The sequence below is a fragment of the Camelus ferus genome, chromosome 7 (assembly GCF_009834535.1).
Source record: "Camelus ferus isolate YT-003-E chromosome 7, BCGSAC_Cfer_1.0, whole genome shotgun sequence".
In the NCBI taxonomy this organism is placed as follows: Eukaryota; Metazoa; Chordata; class Mammalia; order Artiodactyla; family Camelidae; genus Camelus; species Camelus ferus.
Genome location: NC_045702.1, coordinates 51,816,001 through 51,838,304, shown reverse-complemented (window position 1 = coordinate 51,838,304; position 22,304 = coordinate 51,816,001). Strand labels below are relative to the sequence as shown.

At 37.1% G+C, this 22,304-nt stretch overlaps 1 protein-coding gene across 16 annotated transcripts in view; it reads right to left on the bottom strand.

Moving 5' to 3' along the window:
* Positions 1 to 22,304, bottom strand: part of CRPPA (CDP-L-ribitol pyrophosphorylase A) — a 331,012-nt gene that overhangs the window by 46,418 nt on the left and 262,290 nt on the right. For 11 of the 16 annotated variants that reach the window (XM_032483917.1, XM_032483907.1, XM_032483909.1 and 8 more), the window contains 5 exons: positions 20,303 to 20,434; positions 19,965 to 20,073; positions 4,710 to 5,735; positions 2,477 to 2,616; positions 1,893 to 2,101 (listed from right to left, as the gene is read on the bottom strand). The gene's annotated coding sequence lies outside the window, so the exon portion shown is untranslated. Of the gene's footprint in view, positions 1 to 1,892; positions 2,102 to 2,476; positions 2,617 to 4,709; positions 6,218 to 19,964; positions 20,074 to 20,302; positions 20,435 to 22,304 lie in introns of all 16 variants that reach the window. The other 5 variants (XM_032483911.1, XM_032483914.1, XM_032483900.1 and 2 more) reach the window with 4 other exon arrangements.

The following is a 22,304-nucleotide window of genomic DNA, read 5'->3' as shown; positions in this document are numbered from 1 at the left end:
ATGGAGATACCTTTCTGCTTTCATTGCTTTCAGTGTGCTTGGCCCTCCCTGACCATGTGTATATACAGTCGGCAGAACATTAACCCCTTTTCCCTGACAGATAGCAAAAATCAATCTACATCTTTCCTGCAACCCACAGTAAAACTGACCTCTGCAGGAGGCAGCAGTCTTATTTTATGAGCACCATGCTTCATGCAACCTTAAGAGAGGACGACTTAGGACAATTAATTTTCCCTTGTGAAACAGTAGAGCAAAATATTCCTAGATAATCTCTCTCTCTTCCCCCCTTCCCTCTCTCCCTCCCTCACCGCCCCCCACTCCCCATCATGTTTATAAACACCACTCAGAGCCAAGGTTCTTGATAATTAAAGAATGAATTACACATCTTAAGACCTCTACTATTAGAATATATGTGAGTTTATTTCATTAACAGCAAGCTGTCATGAACCAGGTGGTCAGAAGCTTGTTGGTGCAGCACCAGAATGAAACCAAAGGACCTTTCTCAGAGGAAGAATTTCCAAAGATGTTATTCTAAGTCAGTGTACCAAGTTCTGCACTGACAATTCATTATACCTTCTGGAATGGGAGGTCTTGCTGTACAGGGCTGTAGTCGAACTGGATTTTCCTTATCCCAAGTTAACTTATGATGCTTCGGGAACTAAACCTCCTTGGATGTGATACACAAGTCACAAGTAAGATTTTTTCTCAGAGCTTCTTGGCACATCTAATTTCTAACTGATGCCAGTGATGACATAAAAACTGGACTGGGATATACTTGAAGACAATAAGATTCTTCAGGTATACTCAGAATGAGTTCATTTTATCCAGCAAAGGAACAGAGCACCTGTAGGTAAGTTGTCTTTGTTCCTAAAAGTCTACCTCCTGCTGACAGTATTATTGGATCATTATCTAGGAAAACAACTGTAGATAAAGGTCAGAGCTGGTGGCTCTCAGTGCACTCAGAAACTAACACATATGGGACAGAGTTAGAACTCTTTTAGAGCCTAGGCCACTGATCAAATTCCAAAGAGAATTCTGTGCACAGTTACTGCAAAAAATTAAAAAGGAGATTAGAGACCTATATCCAGCCAGAATAATTGGAAAGCTCTGACATATACCATTATATTGTTTGATGAACATTTCCAGAAGAAGATGTCTGTTTTGGCCTTTGCAGTGTGAGTAACACATGTCGAAAAGGAGGACAGAAGGCTTATTTTTATATAGATAGCAGAAAGCTGCTCGCCTTGTTAAGAAAGTATGGCAGGCTGATTTTGTCTTTCGTTTTCCTTTGTAATTTCAAAGTCCTCCCAGATAAACCTTTGCGGTATACAACTTGGTTTTGACATCCTGGCTTTATGCCTCTAAATGTTTATAAGTCATGCAAGGAAGTCATCTATCTTGACCAATACGGCTCAGACATATTTTCCTTGTTAATTACACATGTTTGGACTGACACTGCAGTGATACAGTTTCATTTGTTTAAAACAACAGAATGGATGGCTCTTTAACTCAGCAAATGTAGGTAAAATTCTTCCCTGAGTAAATGCAACAAGTCTGGAAATTATAAAGGCACAGGCACTAGTGGCTGAAACCCCAGAGACTAAGAAGCTGATATTCTGCAAGGATCTCTTATTTGGATTAAGAGTATGTTGGAAAAGTACGACATAATTATCCAAAAAATTGTAATTATAATAATCTATATGTTAGACACGACAATAAGATTGGTGTCCTGAAAATAATTGCCAGTTTAAAAGGAAACAGAGGCATTTTTAACTTGGACCCAATGGAAATGTTCAGATTTTGGCTGTGTGTTTGAGAAGGACCTCAACAATTTTTTACACTCGCCAGAACACCAGCAGTTAACCCCGTAATGGCCAAGTGCTGGTTATTACCTTACATTTGGTCCACAGCTGCATGGTTCTGCTCGCTTTATTGTCATTTCAGCTCTCAGCCCATTAGATGCCTGGTGACCGCTTGCATGCAGAGGGGCCTTTGGTTAACTAAACCCCCATCAGGATCACAGCTGTTGTAAAATATCCAGTGACAAAAATATCCATGTGCCATGCGTGGTAGATAAATCCATAAGCCAGTTCAAGCAAAACTTGAAAAACAAACGAGGGCACTGGTCAAATTCTCTGGCTTCTGAACATTACAAACTACATTTGCTTTACTTTTAGGAATGTGCTTTGTAAAATTCCAGCATTCCCCTCTCAGTGCAATGGGTGATTGGGGCTAAATTTCAAAGTGATAGGCTCAGTTCAGCAAAAATACACCTTTCCATCTTCCCTCACTCAGCAGTTAGAGAATGAATGTCATGTTCAATAGTTCAGACAGATTCCTGATTTTTGGCACAATACTAACCTCACCGTTGGATATTTATTCACAATGCATATTAACTTAAACATCAAACCCTTGTCCAGTTTCTCCCAGCCTAGAGGCTTACCACAGTGGTTATATATGTGCAAGTACATCTTACCACAACTGTTTGCCAAAGCTGTCAGGGCCGGTTCACGGCACTGAGTCCCCTGTAGGTAATTATACTTGGGGTTCACATGGTCAACCTTATGTCCAGTTATGACATTGAGAGATTGTGCTCATTGTTCTTCCTCTTGCTACCTGTAAGCATTTAAAAACAGAAAGGAGACAAGGAAGTAAATGACCTGTAACAACAACAATAGGATGAAGAGTTCTGTTTTGCAGTTTATCACCAATGCCACTCCTTTGTCATTTTGTCAAGATCCAAAATTAAGTACCAGATGTGATCTGAAACTCTCTTAGATATAACTAAATTTATACTCACAAAGGGGGAGTTGTTTCTGGTTCTGACTCATCTAAAATTTAGTTTGTATTACCTGTGTTGATTGATTTGGATTCCTACTCCACACAGGTTCTGTTCTTTCCATTAGATTGTTGAGATGTTCCTTAAGAGTCAGTGACCTAGATTTGTGTTCTTCATTAACTCATTCAAACATGTCTTAAGTACCTACTAGGTGCCAGGCATTGGGATAGAATATTAATAAGCCACAGTCCCTGCATGCAAGGGATCTAGGGTTCAGAGACACATAATCTCTCAAATATAAGAGAAGATTCTTTTTCCCCCCCTTTCATTCATTCTCCATCCTGACCCATATCAGGTAAGCCCTCAAGAAGAAGGTAAATTAACTCTTGAAAGAAAAGCAAAATTTAGGAAATCAAAGAAAACGGAATGACATGGACTCTTACAAGGAAACACTTTCTGAAAAGAAGAGAGACAAAATACGCTGAATTTTAGGGAACAACAAATAACTCAATACAAAATGCTAGAGATGGAGAGAAAGAAGAGACTAGAAGAGAAGGTAGGGCTGATCAAGGAGGGCTTTACATGCCAGACTATAGCGTCTGGAATCTATTAGATGATGAAGGTACATTTTAAAATGTTATGAGACAGAACATCATGATGAGCTAATAAGGGCCTATGCTGAGCACTACTTGCCGTAAGCAGGGAAAATAAATATATTGAATATATTTAGGAAATAAAATGGATAGGGTTTCTTGTGGGAAAGGTAGAGGAAAAGCTGGTGTCAAATACGATGCCCAAGTTTTGTCCTGAGTTAGCCGATAGATTTTACTACTTGAAATAAGACACAGAAAAGGTAATGGGACCAAGAGCGTAGGAGAAAGCTTAAGACGTGAACTGGAGGTAGGGAATTTTAAATCTGAAACTACAGAAGAGATAAAAAGTAAAAATATAAATGAGCTTGTCTATCATCAATTTTCTCTGAAACTAGAGTTTTAGAATCTGTCAGACAACATCTATCTAAAAAAGTTTTTTTCAAGATTATGCTTGAGAAGATTGAATCTGAAAGTCAACCCTTCCAACTGGGAAAGAATGGTAATTAAGAACAACACTATTTCCTGAACACTGTTATCTGAACCTAGAATTTGTTTATGTAACATACAGGCTTTGCATTTCACTTACGTGAAAATACTGTGCTATAAACCTTTTAAAGCCAATGTTGGAAACTATACATTTCATTAGATATTATTCAATCTTTAATAAAAAATAAAATGTATAGACCAGCCATTTACGAGAGAGAGAAAGGTAATAATACGTGTGTGTGTGTGTGTGTGTCTGAGACAGAGAAAGAGGTAATATGAGAAAATATCCACATTTAATAAAAATGCAAGTTAAAATAACAATTTGGTGTCATTGTTGATCTGATTGGCAAAGTTGAAGAAATGGTAAGAAAACAAGAAATAAGTACTTTGAAATAGTGTTAAAAGATATAGAAAGATAATTTCTGAAAATATAGATGAAAACCTTTAAATTTTGCACATCCTTTTTTATCAAGTATGTTATTCATAAATTATGGGTGTACTGAAGAATTAAGCTGCAAATAAATGCATCCCGGTTGTGTATATGCTACAAATGAAGTGGTAGTTCTTTTTATCACTGTGGGGTTTTTTATTTTAAAGGGACCATCATCCAATATTCAAAAAACACTTAAAAATGAAAATGTTAATATTTCTCAGAAGTACTTTTGAATGGGCAATTTTAGTCATTCTACACAGTACAAAATTCTACACTCCCCAAAGTCCTCGTCTCCCATTTCTCTCTCTAAAATCCTCCTCATTACAGTTTGGTGGCTGCTCCCAGTGTCTCTGATTCTCTACTAAAACTCTCCAAAACTTTTTCTACAATTGAGCTCTGACCGTTTCTTCTCACTCACCTCTTTTCTCCATCTTTTCAGCTCAGGTTTTTTTTTCTTTTCTTGCATGTGTCTTCCTCACATGAATTAATACAGTGTCTTAGACTTACACAGAGCTCTAATTCATCCATTTCCTGGATCAACACAGCAAAACCCCATGCCTGAAACTGCTTAGACAATAAAGTATCCTCCTCCTTTAGAAGGTAGAAGAGAAGGCTTTAGAAGAGTGACAGCTGAAAATATGTAGATGTTAATTTTTGGAATTTCCTGTCATGGAGAATTTATCATATTTATCATGTTTTTCACTGAGATACTTTGAAAATCTATTCAGCAATAGTAGATTGGTTTAATTATGCTAAAATAATGCAATAGAATTTGAAGACATAGTTTTCAAAATGTGTGTATGTACATACGAAATATATTTAACACAATAATATTCATATATTAAATTTGAAATCCAAGAAATAAATTAGTGTGTATAGTTAATCATTTCACTTTTTATTTCTGGCTATGTTCATATACTTATATCAAAATATTCTCAATAGGATTAGAAATTACGCTTTTTCTTATGTCCTATATTTTCTAAATATTTTATCATGAGCATTTATGATAAGATTAAATTATTTGTGAAGGTGAAAATCTTTACTGCTCTAATAAAAATAATGTTTAACTCAGAGAAAGGAAAAGGCCTCTAATGTCATCCAAACTGAATTTTTTCTTTTACAGTCATGTATGCTGGTACTTCTAAAAGACAGATGGATGCGAATTATTTTTAGCCACAAATTTAAAAAGATACAACAGTTTCCAACTATATTACTTTGCTAGGGCTGCCATAACATGCAGACAGGTTGCTTAAATAGCATTAATTAACTTTCTTACAGTTCTGGAGGCTGGAAGTCCGAGATCAAGGTGCTGGCAGAGTTCATGTCTCCCGAGGCCTCTCTGTGTGGCTTGCTCGTGGCCACCTTCTTGCTATGTTCTCACGTGGCCTTTCCTCTGTGCATGTGCATCCCTGTAATCTCTTCCTCTTCACATAAGGAAATCGTCCTATTGGATTAGGACCCCGCCATTATGACCTTACTTAACCTAATTACCTCTTTAAAGGCCCAGTCTCCAAATACAGTCACATTGGGGCTTAGGACTCCAACATATGAATTTTGAAAAGAGACATAGTTCAGTCCATAATACCAACTAAAATATACTCTATTAGTTAAAATAAAATTTAAAAGTTCCATAAGGTGGATAGCAAAATAATAAAAGATAAAGCTTATATAGTAGCGCTACTGTGTATCTTATTATATTCAAATTCTTTGAAAATGTGTTATCTACAGAGTAACCATTAACTAAGAAGTATAATTAATTGAAGATTCCTTTTTTCCGTAATGCCGAAAATGGAAAGAGGCTGAATGTACTTCCTCCATTTGTAATCTGGCTGTGCCATTACAAGGTGTCACATACACAACTATGCTAACAGATACAGTCATCCAGAATGCAAAGCTGGAAAGGAAATGGTTTACCCCAGGGCATGCCTGAAAGAGATCAGGAGGCTTACTCATTAGTTGCTCTTTGTTTTCTACTTTGGATTACATCAAACTGACCAAAACTCTTATTTATTACTAGTCCACTAAAACAAAAGCAGAGTTTAGACAGAGAACATTAATCAATTCATATTTCAATAAGCACAAAGATTACATAGGCTAATAAATCATGCAACCAGCTGTGTCTTTTTTAAAAAGCATTGGTAAATAATCACTTCAACTGAAATTAATTGCATCTTTTTTACCCCCAGTCCCTCACACACACAGCAGTGTGAAAGTATCTGGAGACAAAGAATAAGCTGAGATTCAGTCATAAATAAGATAACCAATTCAGCATACAAACCAGGTAGTACATGGTAAGATCACTGAGTTCTTATGTATAGAGCCAAAGCAAAACAGAGTGCTAAGAAATTAGATCACAAATTTTTTCAAGGGACGTAGAGAGTTTTTTAATGTGTAAAAATTCATCCATATATGAAGACTTCTTTTTGTGGTATCTCCATCGGTAATGATTTTATTTACCCAATTTTCTTCACCTTTCATCAAATAATTTAGTCAAATTATTCCTGATTGTAACACTTTTTTTGAAATGTGGATTTCTAGGATTAGCTATGGGAAATAAATCATCTCATGCCCCGAGGCCCATACTTTATCCACTACATGCATCAACATGGCAAAAATCCACACCCAGAACCTTCCTAAAAAATGAAGTCTCTTTCCTCTTTAGAAAAGAGCACATGAGAGATGACTGGGAATACTTTTATGTTACGTATTCCAAACTGTTCGGACAGTGTTAACTGCAGTCACCATGTTTTACATTAGATCTTCAGACTTAGTCATCTTATCGCTGCAAATTTATACTCTTTTACCAGCCTCTCCCTATTTCCCCCATCCTCCAGCCCTTGGCTAACCCTTTACGCCTGTTTGCATGAGTTTAACTTTTTTTTTTTTTTTTTTTTAAAGATTCCATATACATGTCATACCATGCAGTATTTGCCTCTCTCTGTCTGGCTGTTAAACCTAGCCTAATACCATAAGGTCCATCCATGCTGTCACAAATAGGAGGGTTTCCTTCCTTCTCATGGCTGAATAATGTTCCATTTTATATATACATTCATATATATACTTAAGATATATAGCATGTCTTCCTTATTAATTCAGCCATTGTCTGTCTGACACTTAGATTGTTTCTTTATCTTGGCTATTGCAAATCATGCTGTAATAAACATGGGGGTGCAGATCTCTCTTGGATATCCTGTTCTAATTTTCTTTGGATATATGCAGTCATGATCTAACATAAAATACATAACTATATTTGATAACACCACATTGTGTAACAGATTTGCTAAGAGTAGAACTTTAGTGTTTTCACCATAGAAAAACAAACAAAAAATATAAATATGTGAGGGAATGAATGTGCTAACTAGTGGGGGGGAATCTTTTCAGTGTCTAGGTATATCATCATGATGTACACTTAAAGTATCTCATAATTTTATGTCAACTGTACTTCAATAAAGCTGAAATAAAAAATGAATATAAAACTATACCTTGGCAGCTGATTCTTCTTCTTCTTCTAGGGACTTCATGAAGTCTAATTCTATCACATCTCACACTTCTGTTTACTTTGGTCAACACTAAATCTGAGGCTCCCAAGCCATCAATTAACATGAGGACTGCTGACAGGCAACATAACCTGTCTAGAATCAGGCTGCAACTTACTGTGACCTTGGGCAAATCACTCAAGTTTCCAGCATTTTAGGTTCCTCATCTGTAAAATGGGGAAATAATACCTACCTCACATTAGGAGGAGTAAATGATAATACTGGCCAAGCATTTAAACAGTGGCTAGCACATAGCAGTTTCAAACAAAGAAATACAGTGTATCTCTTCATCTGACCAAATGCTGCTCTTTTCCGAATCTTTCTCCTAGGCCTTGGAAACCCCAGCACAGGTTGGGCCAGCTTCATGGGCTTGCTACCTGTGCAGTTATGCAGGACACCACACTTAGACGGGCCCACTTTTGATGTAGTGCTCTTCTTTCCATCTTGAAATCCTCAGTGATTCCTGAACATGTTGTCCTGCATTTCCGTTTTACGCTTGGCCCTGAAAATTATGTAGCCTGTCCTAACAGTATGTTATCCTGAGATTCCCCTATCACTTCAAACTCTTCTCTATTGTATTTAACTTCTTAACTTAAGTCTTGGTATAGCATTTTCCGTGTCTGATGCAGTGGATTTTTTTTTTTTTCCCGTTATAGTGCACCATCTACCACAGGAAGGTCTAGAGTCAGGCTGCAGCTTACTGTGACCTTGGGCAAATCACTTAAGTTTCCAGCATCACTTTACTCCAGAAGGTTAAGGAGATGGGTGTGTATCACTCCCTCCCATTTGAAGCTTGCACCATCAGATTAAACCACCCACCATGTCTCCTCCTTAGTCTCATATTTTGACCCAATCACTCCCTTAAATCTCCTCTTGATTCATTCTCTTCTTCTCCATCCCAAGTCATGCCATCGTTCTTGACAACTCCAGAATTCATACGGATGAACCATTTAGCCTGCCCCTCATATCCTTCCCTTCCTCTCCTCCAATCACCTGTTCCTCCACTCTCTCCCATCCAGTGACACTGACTTCGTCCGCAGAAACTCACCAAACCTGAAATCTTAAAATCAGCCCCTCCTTTCTCTGGCGTGGCACCTGCTGTTCTTTCCACCTACATTCTCAGCTACTCATTTTGCAAGGATTCTTCAACTTCAGTCAGACATCTAAACCACTGACTTCACTTTTCTCTCTCTTTCAACCTACTTCTGTTTCCTGTTCCCCTTTTAACCTAGCTTTTAGTCCATGTTTCCTAACAGAAATAATTCCATTTTTATTATTTTACCTTGCATCCTTTTCTTCTCTAGCATCTTCCCTGGAAAAACTCGAACATTGGCTGAAACCATTTTAAAACTTTTTTCATGCCAACATCTGAGAAGCTAAATGTAACTGAAGATAAACAACTAGGAAGCTAAAACCACTTTAAATTTCTGCTAAATTTTTCACACAGGGATTTAACACTGCCTGGTAAACCCACTGTCCTCATGCAGTAGTTCCAGTAGTAGCTTCACTTCCCCAAACAAAAACATAAATAATCTTTTTTACATTCTCTCTAGTCTCTTCATACTACTGCTCGTTTCTCTGCTCTCCATCTCAAAGCTGCTAGAATGATTGTTTTAATACTGATCGTATTTCCTACCATTCACTCCTCAACATATGATTTTGTAGGGGTTTCTTCCCAACAAACTCAAGAGTCTTTTCTTCTTACGGTCACTTATGGCCATAATCTCACCAAATCTGCTGTTCTGTGCTCTTCTTATTTGACATTCACCAACATTCTGTGATTGACATTCTCTCTGCTTAGTTTCCCAATGTTTGACAATTTTCTGTCTTGACCTTACCTACCCCACTGGCTATCCCTTCCAAGATTCTTTTTCCTCTCAGTATTTGCTTGATTCAATCCTTGTGTGATCTCTTTGGTTCCTCTTATCCAATCCCATGGCGTAAATATCATCTGCAGAGGGTGAACAACTCTCCCGGTTTGCCAAGAATTAAGAGGATTCTCAAGTCTTAGAACTTTCAGTGCTAAAATAGGGACAGTCCTGGGCAAACCAGGATGGTTGTTCACACTATATCTATATGCTAAGAACTCCCAAAATTACACCTCTAGCCCAGACCTTTCTGATGGGCTTTATTTCCATTTTGGTTTGTAAGATACATTTCAAACTTAAATTTGTCCGAGACAGAACTCTTAATTTTTGCCTTCAGTTTTTTCCTTCACTCATTATCCCTTATCTCTACAGATGTCATAATATACCAGTTCTTATGTCAAAAAAAAGGGAAAAAAGAGAAAAGGAGGGGGAAAAGGAGGAAAGGAAAAGAAAAGAAAGGAAAGGAAAGGAAACAAAACATCATCGATGGTTCCTCATGACCCTTCCTTTTCCATCCTCCAGTCCAGCCACCACCACCTGGTCTAAGTCATCACCATCTCCTACCAGCATCACCCCAACAGTCCTCTGACTACTCCCTATTTAACCCTTGGTCCTTTCCAATCCATTCTGCACAATGAAAGCTGGAATAACTCTAGTTTTAAACTAAAGAATTCTTTTTTAAAATATATAAAGACTCATTTCTTCTTAAAACATTTCAATGGCTTCCTACCACTTTAAGAATAGCAAGGAAATACTCTCCAGGGCTTGTAACAGTGCTTCTCTACCAACCTGTGGCGGGGATGGGTTTCAGTTTATGCTTTTGTTTATTTATGTTTCACCTTGGACTGACATGTGGGCCTACTGCACATGGACCACTGATCCAGTGCTGGAGTCTCAGCAATGTGAAGCTGCTACAAAGGTTTTAAAAATTTAAGCGCTTATCTTGTTTGCTGACTGGAAGTGGTCCAGCTCAAACTTTTATTAGCAGTGGTCTGCAAGTCCCTGCCTCTCTGACCTTAATTCACACAACCAATCCATTCACTCCTGATGCTGCAGGTAGCCTGGCTTCCTTTCTGCCCTTCAAAGGAGCTATTGGGCCCGTGGACTCAGCTAAGAACAGTCTTTGTCTGGCTCTTCACAGTAAAGCGTACTGTCGTCCTTCAGGTCTCAGCTCGGACCTCTCCTCAGTGTCCCCAATGCCCTCTCTCAATGGATGGTCCCCAGTTATTCTCTGAATTATAATACAGCTTATTGCCTTTACAATACATTCTAGAATGTTAACATATATTTTAATTTCTCTTTCTGTACTTTTTAAATTTTGAAATTAATTAGCATGAGTTTAATAAGTAAAACCACCTTTTGCTTTCTAATTCTACTCTTTCTGAGGAAAGCAGAATAAATATATTCAGTATCTTGCAGTAACTTATGGTGAAAAAGAATATGAAAACAAATATATGTATTTTCCTATATGACTGAAGTATTGTGCTGTACACCAGAAACTGACACAATATTGTAAACTGACTATACTTCAATCAAAATATATTTAAAAAAATAAACAGATGCATATCATCTTGGTGGTAGAAATATGTACACACAGACACACACACCTCTTTGTTTTTTAATGCAATCATTCTCTACATATTACTCTGTAAAATAATTTTTTACCTAAGAATATACTTTAGGTATTCCTAGAGACCAAGACTAAACTTTTCTGGTTTCTCTTGAGGCAGGTACACATAACTCAGGGAGGCAGTTTCCCATAAATGAGATTTTGGGTATGTTTTTAATTTGCAAGTCTTGTTTTCTTTTTTCTGTTTGCTTCCCTACTCCTTCTCTCTTCCCCTTCTTCCCCTGCGTTCGTTCACCCTCTCCCATTGTGATTCTTGTTAAAAACTCTGTCTTCAGTTTCTTATAGTGTGTGTTGTGTGTTGTTCTATTGGTTTCTCTGTATCTTGCTTTTCTCACTCAACAACTTATTGTCAGAGTCACTCCAAGACAAATGACATAGGTCTTACGCACTGTTTGTAATTGCTTTTTAATAGCCCACAGTGTGAGTATATCATAATTTTTTTTTCCAATTGAAGCCTTTCACTTTTTCAGATTCTTGCCTCTACAAAAAAAAGTACAATAATCATCCTCGTGTGTATGTTTTTATATAGTGGTGATTTTACCCCTGAGGAACAGAGTTAATTCTAAGGCTATGGTTATTTCAAATTTTAGAAACACTGTTAAATTGTTTTTCAAAAAGGAGGGAATAATTCATAATTCCAGTAGCAAAGAATACACCGTTTCCGTCATACGCACCAGCAGTATACTTATTGAAATTTTAAAATTTTAAATGTCTGGTAAAGTGACATCTCTAAGTACGGGAAATTTGAGTTTACTCTTTTGTGAATGCCTTATTCATATCCTTGATGTAGTTTTCTATTGGTAGTTTGTCTTCTTTACAATTTGTAAGGACTCTTTCTATATTACGGACATTCAACATTCATCATCATCTGGGTTGCAAATCTTTTCGTTTTTCCCCTCAAGTCTATCATTTGTCTGCTGACTTATGTAATGGATATTTGTCATGTTTCTGGCTGTTCCAGGATCTGCTGAACACTTTTTCTATATATGAAGAATTTTTCACTTATGGGTTCTGTCCCCTAAACTAGAAAGTAGAAGCTCACTTTATTTCCCAGGTTCCCTTGCAGCTAGGGCACAAGAATATACCCCAGCCTCTTCCTATCAGATTCACCTGCACATAACTTTGAGGTGGAAATGATCAAGGCAAGACAGTGAGCTGTGCAATCAAAGTCCTACAGAGGCAGCAGTGGTATCTTTCCAAAAGTAGTCCTTTACTGTGGTTTGGGCATTTTCCTTTCCAAACTGCTTTTCTGAACATATAGCCAAAATATACATTGTTTTCAACCAAGCACACTGATATTGGGATCACTGTATATACAATAGTTATAATTTTTATGTCAAATATATCTCTTAATTTTTTCTGGGTTTCTGATAATGTTATGAAGTTCCCCCTCGATCCCTGTATTGTATATGCAGCCTTGATGGTCTTCTAAGTATTTTATTTTTAAATTTTAAATCAGTAGGAAACAATTAAATAGAGATGTATATTTCAATTAAACACACACACACACACACACACAAACCCTCCACCTAGAATTCTAGCTATGGAGGACATGTCCTTCCAAAATGAAGGTAAAATAAAGGAGCTTTTCAGCCAAAAAAATAAAACCCATAAAAAAAAAAAAGACATGTACATATATATTTATATTCATTTTTAGATTTATGTTTATAGTAATATATACCTGTAAATATTACATATATGGAGAGAGAGAGATAAGTGCTCTCCAGTAAAACATTTTACAAAGATGGAAACCTTCTATAATATGCACTCCCCATTAAACACTAGCCATAATTTAAAATGTGGCTAATGAAGCTGAGAAACAAAATTTTTACATTTAAATTAATTTTCATTTAAATTTAAATAGCACTGTGGCTAGTGGCTACAGCATTGAACAGCACATATAGTAAGAGTGAACTCAACTGAATTTCCTCCTGGATAAATAATTGTCATCCCCACTTATTAAATAAGTCATTCTTTTCCCACTGAATAGAAATACTAATGTTGCCATATATGAAATTTTCTTATACAGTCATTCATTTTCTAGATTCTCTATGTTTTATGATTCCATATGGCTAATACCATATTGATTTGATTATAAGGATTTTATAGTCTGATGAATAATATGTAAAGCATATTTCGCAGCTTTTCATTCTCCTATATCAAGCTTTTCTTGGCTGTTCTGAAATATACATTCTTCCAAGTGAACTTTTATGTCATTGTATCCAATTCTAAAATCAGCCTTGATGAAGTTCTATTTATTAGTGCCTCAAATTTACAGAATAATTTTGAAGAACTGACATTTTTACTGTATTAATTCTTCCCATCCGAGAACACAGCATCTTTTTCCACAGGTCAAATATTGTTCTGTGTCCTTCAATAAGATTTATAGATATTTTTACACACAGCCTGTGTTTTCTTTTTAAATTTTTCGGTAAGAATATTATGTTCATTGTAAATAGATATCTTCCAATTTTTACTGCCATTTACTTATAGGTAATGTAGACAACAGCTCCTGATCTTCACATACTTATCCACTTTTATCTTAAATTCCCTTATCCATTTTTCTATTCATTCAGATTTTAATTAGAATCATAGTATTTCTAGGCATGTAGTATTTTTTTTTATTGAAGTATATAGTCAGTTTACACTTTTGTTGCAATTTCTGGCATGCAGCATAATGTTTCAGTCACACATAAACATACATATTTTCGTATTTTTGACGATGGCCATTCTGACTGGTGTGAGGTGATACCTCATTGTGGTTTTGATTTGCATTTCTCTGATAATTAGCGATACTGAGCATTTTTTCATGTGCCTATTGGCCATTTGTATGTCTTCATTGGAGAATTGCTTGTTTAGGTCTTCTGCCCATTTTTGGATTGGATTGTTTGTTTGTTTTTTGTTATTAAGTTGTATGAGCTGTTTATATATTCTGGAAATTAAGCCCTTTTCAGTCTCATGTTTTGCAAATATTTTCTCTCACTCTCTAAGTTGTCTTTTTATTTTGCTTATGGTTTCCTTTGCTGTGCAAAAGCTAATAAGTTTAATTAGGTCCCATTTGTTTGTTTTTGCTTTATTTCTATTGCCTGCGTAGACTGCCCTAGGAGAACATTGCTAAGGTTTATGTCAGAAAATGTTTTGCCTGTATTTACTTCTAAGAGGTTTATAGTGTCTTATCTTATGTTTAATAGACAAAGAGTTTTTTTTTCCTAATGCCAATACTATATGTCTAATTTTCCAATGTTTATACTAATTTTTTTAACTTACCATTCAAAAGCAATGGCAGCAGTAGAAATTTTCGTGTAATTTTTCATATTAATTGCAATGAGCATTTTCTAATTTAAAATGATAATTAGCTCTGGTTTGAGGTCAATTATTTTGTCATATTTTATTCCTATTAATTTATATATTTTTCATAATGTATTGATAGTGCCATATGATTTTGATTTTTTATAGATTGATATAAATAATTATGCTGATAGGTTTCCGGATATTAAAACTTTCTTGTTTTACAAAGATCTTTGCATCTGTATTTACACAGGAGGTTGGGCTACATTTTTGTTTTTTATGCTCACTTCATAAGGTTTTATATTAAAAAATTTTTCCCATCAGTTGTAGTAGCTTAAATAACACAGGAATTATCTATTTTTTATAAAACTTTGATACAGTCCAGCTGTGAAAATCTGTGGTCTCAGTGGTTTTTATTAATGGCAGATTTTTAACCTTCTCAATCACTTTTTTGATTATTGGCTTTTGTAAGTTTTCTACCTTCTCTTGGGATAATTTTAGAAACTTAAATTTTGTTAGAGAAGCATATATGTCATCTATGTCTAATGTTTTCAGATTTGTTGCCACAGAATTGTCTGCAGAAATGATTTTAATCACATCTCTAGTTGTGTCTCATATCTCATTCTCATTCCTGCACACGTCCCTCCTTCTATTCTCTTAACCAGGATTCTTGCTCCTCATGTTTCATTTGACTTTCAGTCTAGTCCAGTGGTTATAGAAAATGTGATCTCTAACGTCTAAATAGTTATAATTTTATGGCAAACTTTTATAGAATATTTCTAATTAAATTATTATAAAACTTTTGTCAGTTATGAATAGTAAGCAATTCTATTGTTACCTTGAATCTTCAAATATAGCTCAGTCAGAAGATCTACCTCTATCCAGTGATTGAAACACACTCCCCCAGTTAGGGTCTATTGCGGGGTAGAGAGGTGAGATGGCACGAACTCTATTTAATAAAGGGGTGAGGGCAACTATTCGCTGGCAGTGATCAGGAGTGGAAGGAAGCAAAGAGAACAAGAAAATTCTTGTTGGACTGGCACTGTTATGAGCTGGCGTGGTAATCCTGGAGTCCTGCAGACATAAAGCTGACCCTCAAGAGTTTATTTCTTTGGTTCTTCAGAAACCTCCATCTCTAGGGAATAGGCTCTGTTTTGGCTGGTTGATTACTCCTCCTATATTCATTGAGAATCCTTCAGGTCTGGGCCTCTTCAGTGTCTCTCTGTTGAGATCACATTTCTCCTTCATAGAGTCCTGAGCCTGGCAGGACCTGAGATGATCTTATGCAGGCTCCTTCTCATTGCATGGCCCAGGTGTGACATGTGTCGAGTGATTCAGGTGTGTTTGCTTTCATAATTTCTAAGGACAAAAGTTACTCTCTCCCTTCTCTGTCCTTGGCTTCTCTATCAGTTGCTGGCCAGTGACTCATTTTGTGATCTTTATATTTAACAAGCTGAAGTCAGACATTAGGCTACTATCTCCCCAGTCTGCTATGGACTTACATTAGATTCTCAATGTTCTCTTCAAAGCCTTTCTCTTTAGATCTGAAGTGAAGAAACAAGCAATCCCCATCCCCTGCCTTTATAGGGTCAATTCACAGAACTGCTATGTCTAAACAATTCCTCTTCTAAATTATAACAATGTTTCAGTCTCAGAAAAATGACCTTACTTAAGCAATTCTGAGCAGAAAGGGGATTAAGTTATCTAATTAGCGCTTAGCAAATTTTGGCAAGGCGGCAGTAGCGGGCCGGAAGGACTGACTCGCAGAACATCACTACAGAAAGGACCCATCAGGCACTGGCCACTTCTGCCACAATCAGGAAATTTCCAACCAACGCTACCTGCCAGATCATATTGCAGTTCCTGAGGATGCAGTGGGGAACAGATCAGACAATAAATTCCTACAACAATTAAATTTTACTTTGGGGAGTAAGGTGCGGATGGGAAACAGGGACCAAGCAAGGTAAATATACAAAATATGTTAGATGGTGATGATTGCTATGGGGACACAAAGCAAAGGCAGTCTGCAATTTTAAATAGGTTTTTGCAATTGAAATGTTGTTACTTTTCTTAAAATATGGACACATACAAATATATCTGAACACTTTTTGAGTGATTCTTGGTATTTTCTGCATGTACTACCTCCTGGGATAATGCCCCACGTTTCTCAGCCAGTCGCTCTGCCAGTAAATGGTGGAGTGAGCACTGGAACTCAGGTTTGGCTGTCTCCAAAGCTCACGCACTTTCTACTACATACTATTTTTGTAGTAAAATATAAATGACTTTTATATTTGCCACACTTCAGTTCTTCTGTATTTGTGTGTATATAATTAGGAATTGATATTATTTAGAGAAGTCATTGGGCTTAGCTAGATGAAAGCAAGTATCTGTGTGGCTTCCTAGTCATAAGGCCATTCCTGGAAAGTTCTGACCACCTGCCTTAATGCCTAGTTATTGCTCAGTCTGAGAACATGGGGCCTTGAGTTGGGCCTTGGAAGATGCTAACCAAGATTAGCTGCAGATTTCATGAGGTATGTTCAGTGTTATCTGTACTTTCTCCCGGAATTTCTCTAGTTCTGCCAATTTGTGTACTGAAATTCTCAGGAGTAACCACCATCCTTAAGAGACTGGATCTTGTCCAGGCCCAGATTCTTGGACTTCTCTGAGTATCTTATGATGGTCCCAGAACCAAACTCTTTTAGCTGCTAAGGACCACCCAGGAGTAGCCCTTAAACTGGAAGTAGACAGATCAAATTTCCCAGAGCTCCTTCAAGCTAAAGTGGGTCACCCAGGACCACACAGAGGCAGGACAGGAGATCTAGTGGAGTTTCCGTTTGGACTCAACTTCCAAAGAATGAGCGAAGTCTTCTCCAGCATTGAGAAAACAGGCCAGAAAGGCTAAAGCCTATTCACTCATGGGAAGAGCTTGGATGCAGCGTATCATCCCACCACTTGGCTTCAGTAATGTGCTTGAGTATCAGCTGTCCTCATCTGAGGATCACAGCCTACAAATCCTCAACTGTGAATTTTCCCAAGAATGTTGTAAAAGCCATCTCTCCAATCTAGTCTACTCAAAAGATTACAGAAACCTTAGCTTTGTTTCCTCTCAATTGTCTTTGATTCCTGGTAAATTGAGAATATTTTAATCAAGATTTTTCTATAAAATTATTAACTAGCTAATTATATAATGCATTACCATTTTTAGAAGAAATGTGTTATATACATGAAAGATATTGACACTGCTTAGAGTTATTTCTGCCCGTAAGTTTTGGGAACAACACAATCAGAAATATCTACAGAATAAAGATTATGAGAGTCCAATGCTGTGAACTGACAGTAGTAAATTGGGATTTGCTACACATTTTTTTTCCAAAACCTAATTTTGCTGTCACAGTAGTATAACTTACACTTAGTTGAATGTCTTTGCTTTACGTGAGCAAAAGTAGACAGTGATGAATGAGCATACTGAACCATTCTCTAGCTGAGAATTTTTGACCTTCTGAGTACGTATTACCACTGCCATGTTCTAAGCCTTTCTATTAAATCCCTTGAGCAACCCCAAATTGATACTGTTATTTAAAAGAAATTTTTCTTGTGTAAAGAGATACTAGTATAGTTACACTGCGAGTCACCATATGACGCGATCTAAGCACAGGCGTACCTCTGAAAAACCCAGAATTCTGCTTTTTCTTCAACCATCCATCAACCTAATGACTGAGAACATAAGACAATTCTATTTATGATATTCCACTTTCCCCCAAAACCAAGGACAAGAGATTTCATCTGAGATAGATAAATTGATGTGCAAGTGATAGTTCTATTGAGAAAAGAGAACATTCGGCTAATTTGTCTATTTCTTGAATAAGAGGAGGGGCTAACCCAAGAGTCATTTGTCAACCACCATGTGGAATCACTTATGCCAGACTGGGCCATCAATTAAATTTGAAAGCATCGCCCTGTACTTTCTAGATTGTAGAAATGAGAAAGAGGGAACAGGGAGACTGTACCTGCTTGATCCAATCCCCTGAGTTCCTCCAACTCTATTACCACAGATTGTCTTTCATCACCTCCTGGACTTCCACCTACAACTGCACTGCAGTACCAGCATCCAGTTACACATCCACACCACTGATTAGCAGACAGACTAAGAAATCCCTCCAATTCAGTCATTTATGTGTCAGCAAGCAGGGAGCCCCACTTCCCTCATTCCCAGAAAACTTCCTTCTGCAGCACTGGAGTGATGGCCAGGCATTTACAAGCCCTTTTCTTTGGCTGACAGTTTTGTGTTTAAACCCTTAATGGAGCATCTGCAACTACCGTTTTATTGAACTAATTTCAAATACAGTCGTGTTTCCAGTAAGCTATGACAGTTTTAAAAGTTTGAAGAGACCAGGAGTTGGAGACAATAGTAGAGCAGATGTGTTTCATTGGGATTTGTTAACATCTTACTAAACTATGTTATAGAGACATTTCAGGAAGCAAGCAGCAGCTCAAGCAACAACTCCTCTTTAAGCACACGTAATTCCATGTCAAGTGATAAAACAGGAACACGTAAGCCACCAAACCCCCAGTCCAATACACACTGTCATAGATATATATATAAAATACAAGGTGAATGGGCAAAACACAGTCCTGTGCGTGCCACAGGTTATTAACTTTAAAGACGATACACTTATTCATTAAAAAAATGAAGTAACTATTGAACACCTATTATGTGCCAGACACCACCTTAGGTTCGCGGGATTCATCAGTCACTAAGTTTTGTGAGTCCAAGGAGCTTCTGCTCTGGGGGTTGGTGAAACAGACTAAAATTAAGATAACAAATAAGTAAATATCCAACCTAGAGGTAATAAGGGCAATGAAAAGATGACAAGGTGGAGCAGGGTCAGGGAGCCCCAAAGTCCAGGAACTGGGGAGGCGTGTCAGGTCACAGAACTTGGGTAGTCAGTATACTATTTGACAAAGTGATATTTGAGCAAACACTTGAAGGCTGCAAGGGGATTAGCAATTATTTTTTAAATAATAAATTACCAATATGAAAGTCTAAAAAAATTAATCTTATAAGTTGCACAATCTGATAAACAGAGCTGAAGACTAAAGTCAATTGTCAGAGAGCAAGAATGATGGTAAAAATCCACTGCCCTCAAGTACTTCTCAGTTTGCTCCTCCCAGCTGCTGCTTCTCTGTAACCTCCTTATTCCTCACTTCCTGCTTTGCTCTTCTTTTCTTTCCCTGACAAATTCACATGGTTCCTCTCCCTTTATACATGTATTTTTTAAGCTATATGAATAATTAGGTATATTTCCAATAATATATTACCATTTTCCCAGGAAAACAACACACTCACTTACCTTATTCTTGCTAGAGACACTTTTTTCTCCATTCATCTTGTGACCATCAGAATTATAGTAAAGTTGATGTCTCATTTAATCATTTTAATTTTGTTCCTGACACCTTGCCCTAAAGTGAAAAGCCATAAATTGACAACAAAATCCATTCATTTTAAAGGATAATTATGGAGTATGTTATCCCAATCCAAAATACTTTATTTTTATAGATTGGAATATATGTGTATATTTAAGTGAACAATGAAAACATGTTTATATAAATAGCGTGAATAAATATAAACAATAGTGTGGAAGTAAAACAAAGCTGGGACATAATTTGTAAAAAAGTTTATTTTACTCACCAAGGAAGGAAGAGAGTGAATAAGAGTGGCAGTTGGTCCTTATCTTCAGACAGGAATTTGATGTCAAAGTTGGATATGCTGGATATATTAGTTTCTTAGAGCTGCCATAACAGATTATCACAAGCTGGGTGGCTTGAAAGAACAGAAATTTACTCTCATCATTCTGAAAGCCAAAAGTCCAAAATCAAGTCCAAAAGCCTTGGCAAGCTTTCTGGAGTCACTGAGGGAGCATCTGTTCCACGCCTCTCTCTTAGTTCCTGGTGATGGCTGGTAATCCTTGGTGTTCTTTAGCTTTGTGGATGCATCATCTCCATCTCTGTCTTCACATGGTGTTCTCCCTCTGTGTCTGTGTGTCCAAATGTCCCTCTACTTATGAAGACATCAGTCTCGTGATGAGCACCCAATCTCCATGGTGATATCGTAATTCAGTTACATCTGCAAAGACCCTATTTCCAAATAAACTCATATTCACAGGTTCCAGATTTGAAGACTTGACCTTATCATTTTTGGTGGACAAATTCAACTCACTGGAAAATTATTTCTTTCCCTTAGGACTATGACAAAATGCAAAACTTGAGAGCAATGAACCACGTGGGAACACATGGGAACATGTAGTAAAGAGACTAAAGATTCAGAAAATGCTACATCTTCTTTCCTCTCACCCGCATCCTAACACAGGGCAAAAATGTTGTGTTTCATCCAAACGTGATGCTCAGTTTGAATTGATTTCAAATGATATTCTCACAAGAAATTATTGTGTTAAATAAATGGTGTGTCTTTTCCTGGAAATACATTGCTGATTTAAGCGTGTAGTTTTCAGTACATTTTAAGATTAAAAAATGTTGTTACTCCAAAAAAAACGTATTATTTTGAGAAAAGTGAGCTGTTATGGTGAAAACTGGTCAACTGAACAGTCATAATGTGGAATAAATCTGTCTTGAGATTCAAGAGTAATTCAGCTGTAATCCAAATGCATCATATATTTTCATGATAATGTACTAAAAGCAGTATTTCCAATGTACGGCACTGAGTAGGCCCTTAAAAATTCTTAAATATTCCTATAGTGTAAATTTTTCTGTAACAATGGAGGTAAAGAAAAAAGAAAAAAAGACTGTTGCAGTGTGGAGGCTGCAGGTTCATTTTCTAAGTAAGTCGCATACCAGCTGTTATGGGTTGAATTGTGTTCCCTCACAGTGTATGCTGAGGTCCAGTACCTCTGAATGTGATCTTATTTGAAAACAGAGCCTCTGCAGATGTAGTTGTCTTCTTCAAGATGAAGTCACTAGGGCCTTAATCCAGTATGACTGGTTTTCTCATAAACAGAGAAAATTTGCATAGAGTCAGACATTACGTGATGATAAAGGCAAAACACCACGTGTGGATGAAGGCTGAGATCAGGCTGAGGCATCTATAAACTAAGGAACACCAAAGCTTGGCAGAAAACCACCAGTCTAGGAGAGACGCATGGAACAGACTGTCTCTCACAGCCAATTCTGTCAGTACCTTGATCTTGGACTTCCGGATGCCAGATCTGTGAGACAATAAATTTCTATTGTTTAAGCCACCTAGTGTGTAGTCCTTTGCTATGATATCCCTAGATAATGATTACACTTCTCTGTGTAAGAAAACTTTATGCCTCTGGGTGTGGAGGGGGCTAAAACTGACATAAGGTGAAAATTTAGTTATTTGTTACATGCCATGGGCCTTCAAGGCTAGTCTTGAACAATGGAAACCTCAAACATTGAATGCCAGGGCTCTGTGTATCCTATCCCGGAGCTTCCCAGTACAGCTGTGTCTGGACTCCTCCAGTAGAGTGAGGTCTAATTACTGCTCCATCAACAGTGAGAGATAAACTCAGGCTCCTATAACAAGCGTGGTCAGTGGGTGACGTTTTGTTTCTTCTCTTTCACTCTGGGTGACAAACTCCAAAGAGGAGTCTGAGAGGGCACTGAAATGTAACACAGATGTGGCAGTAGCTCTTCACTACCAGTATCATACCCAT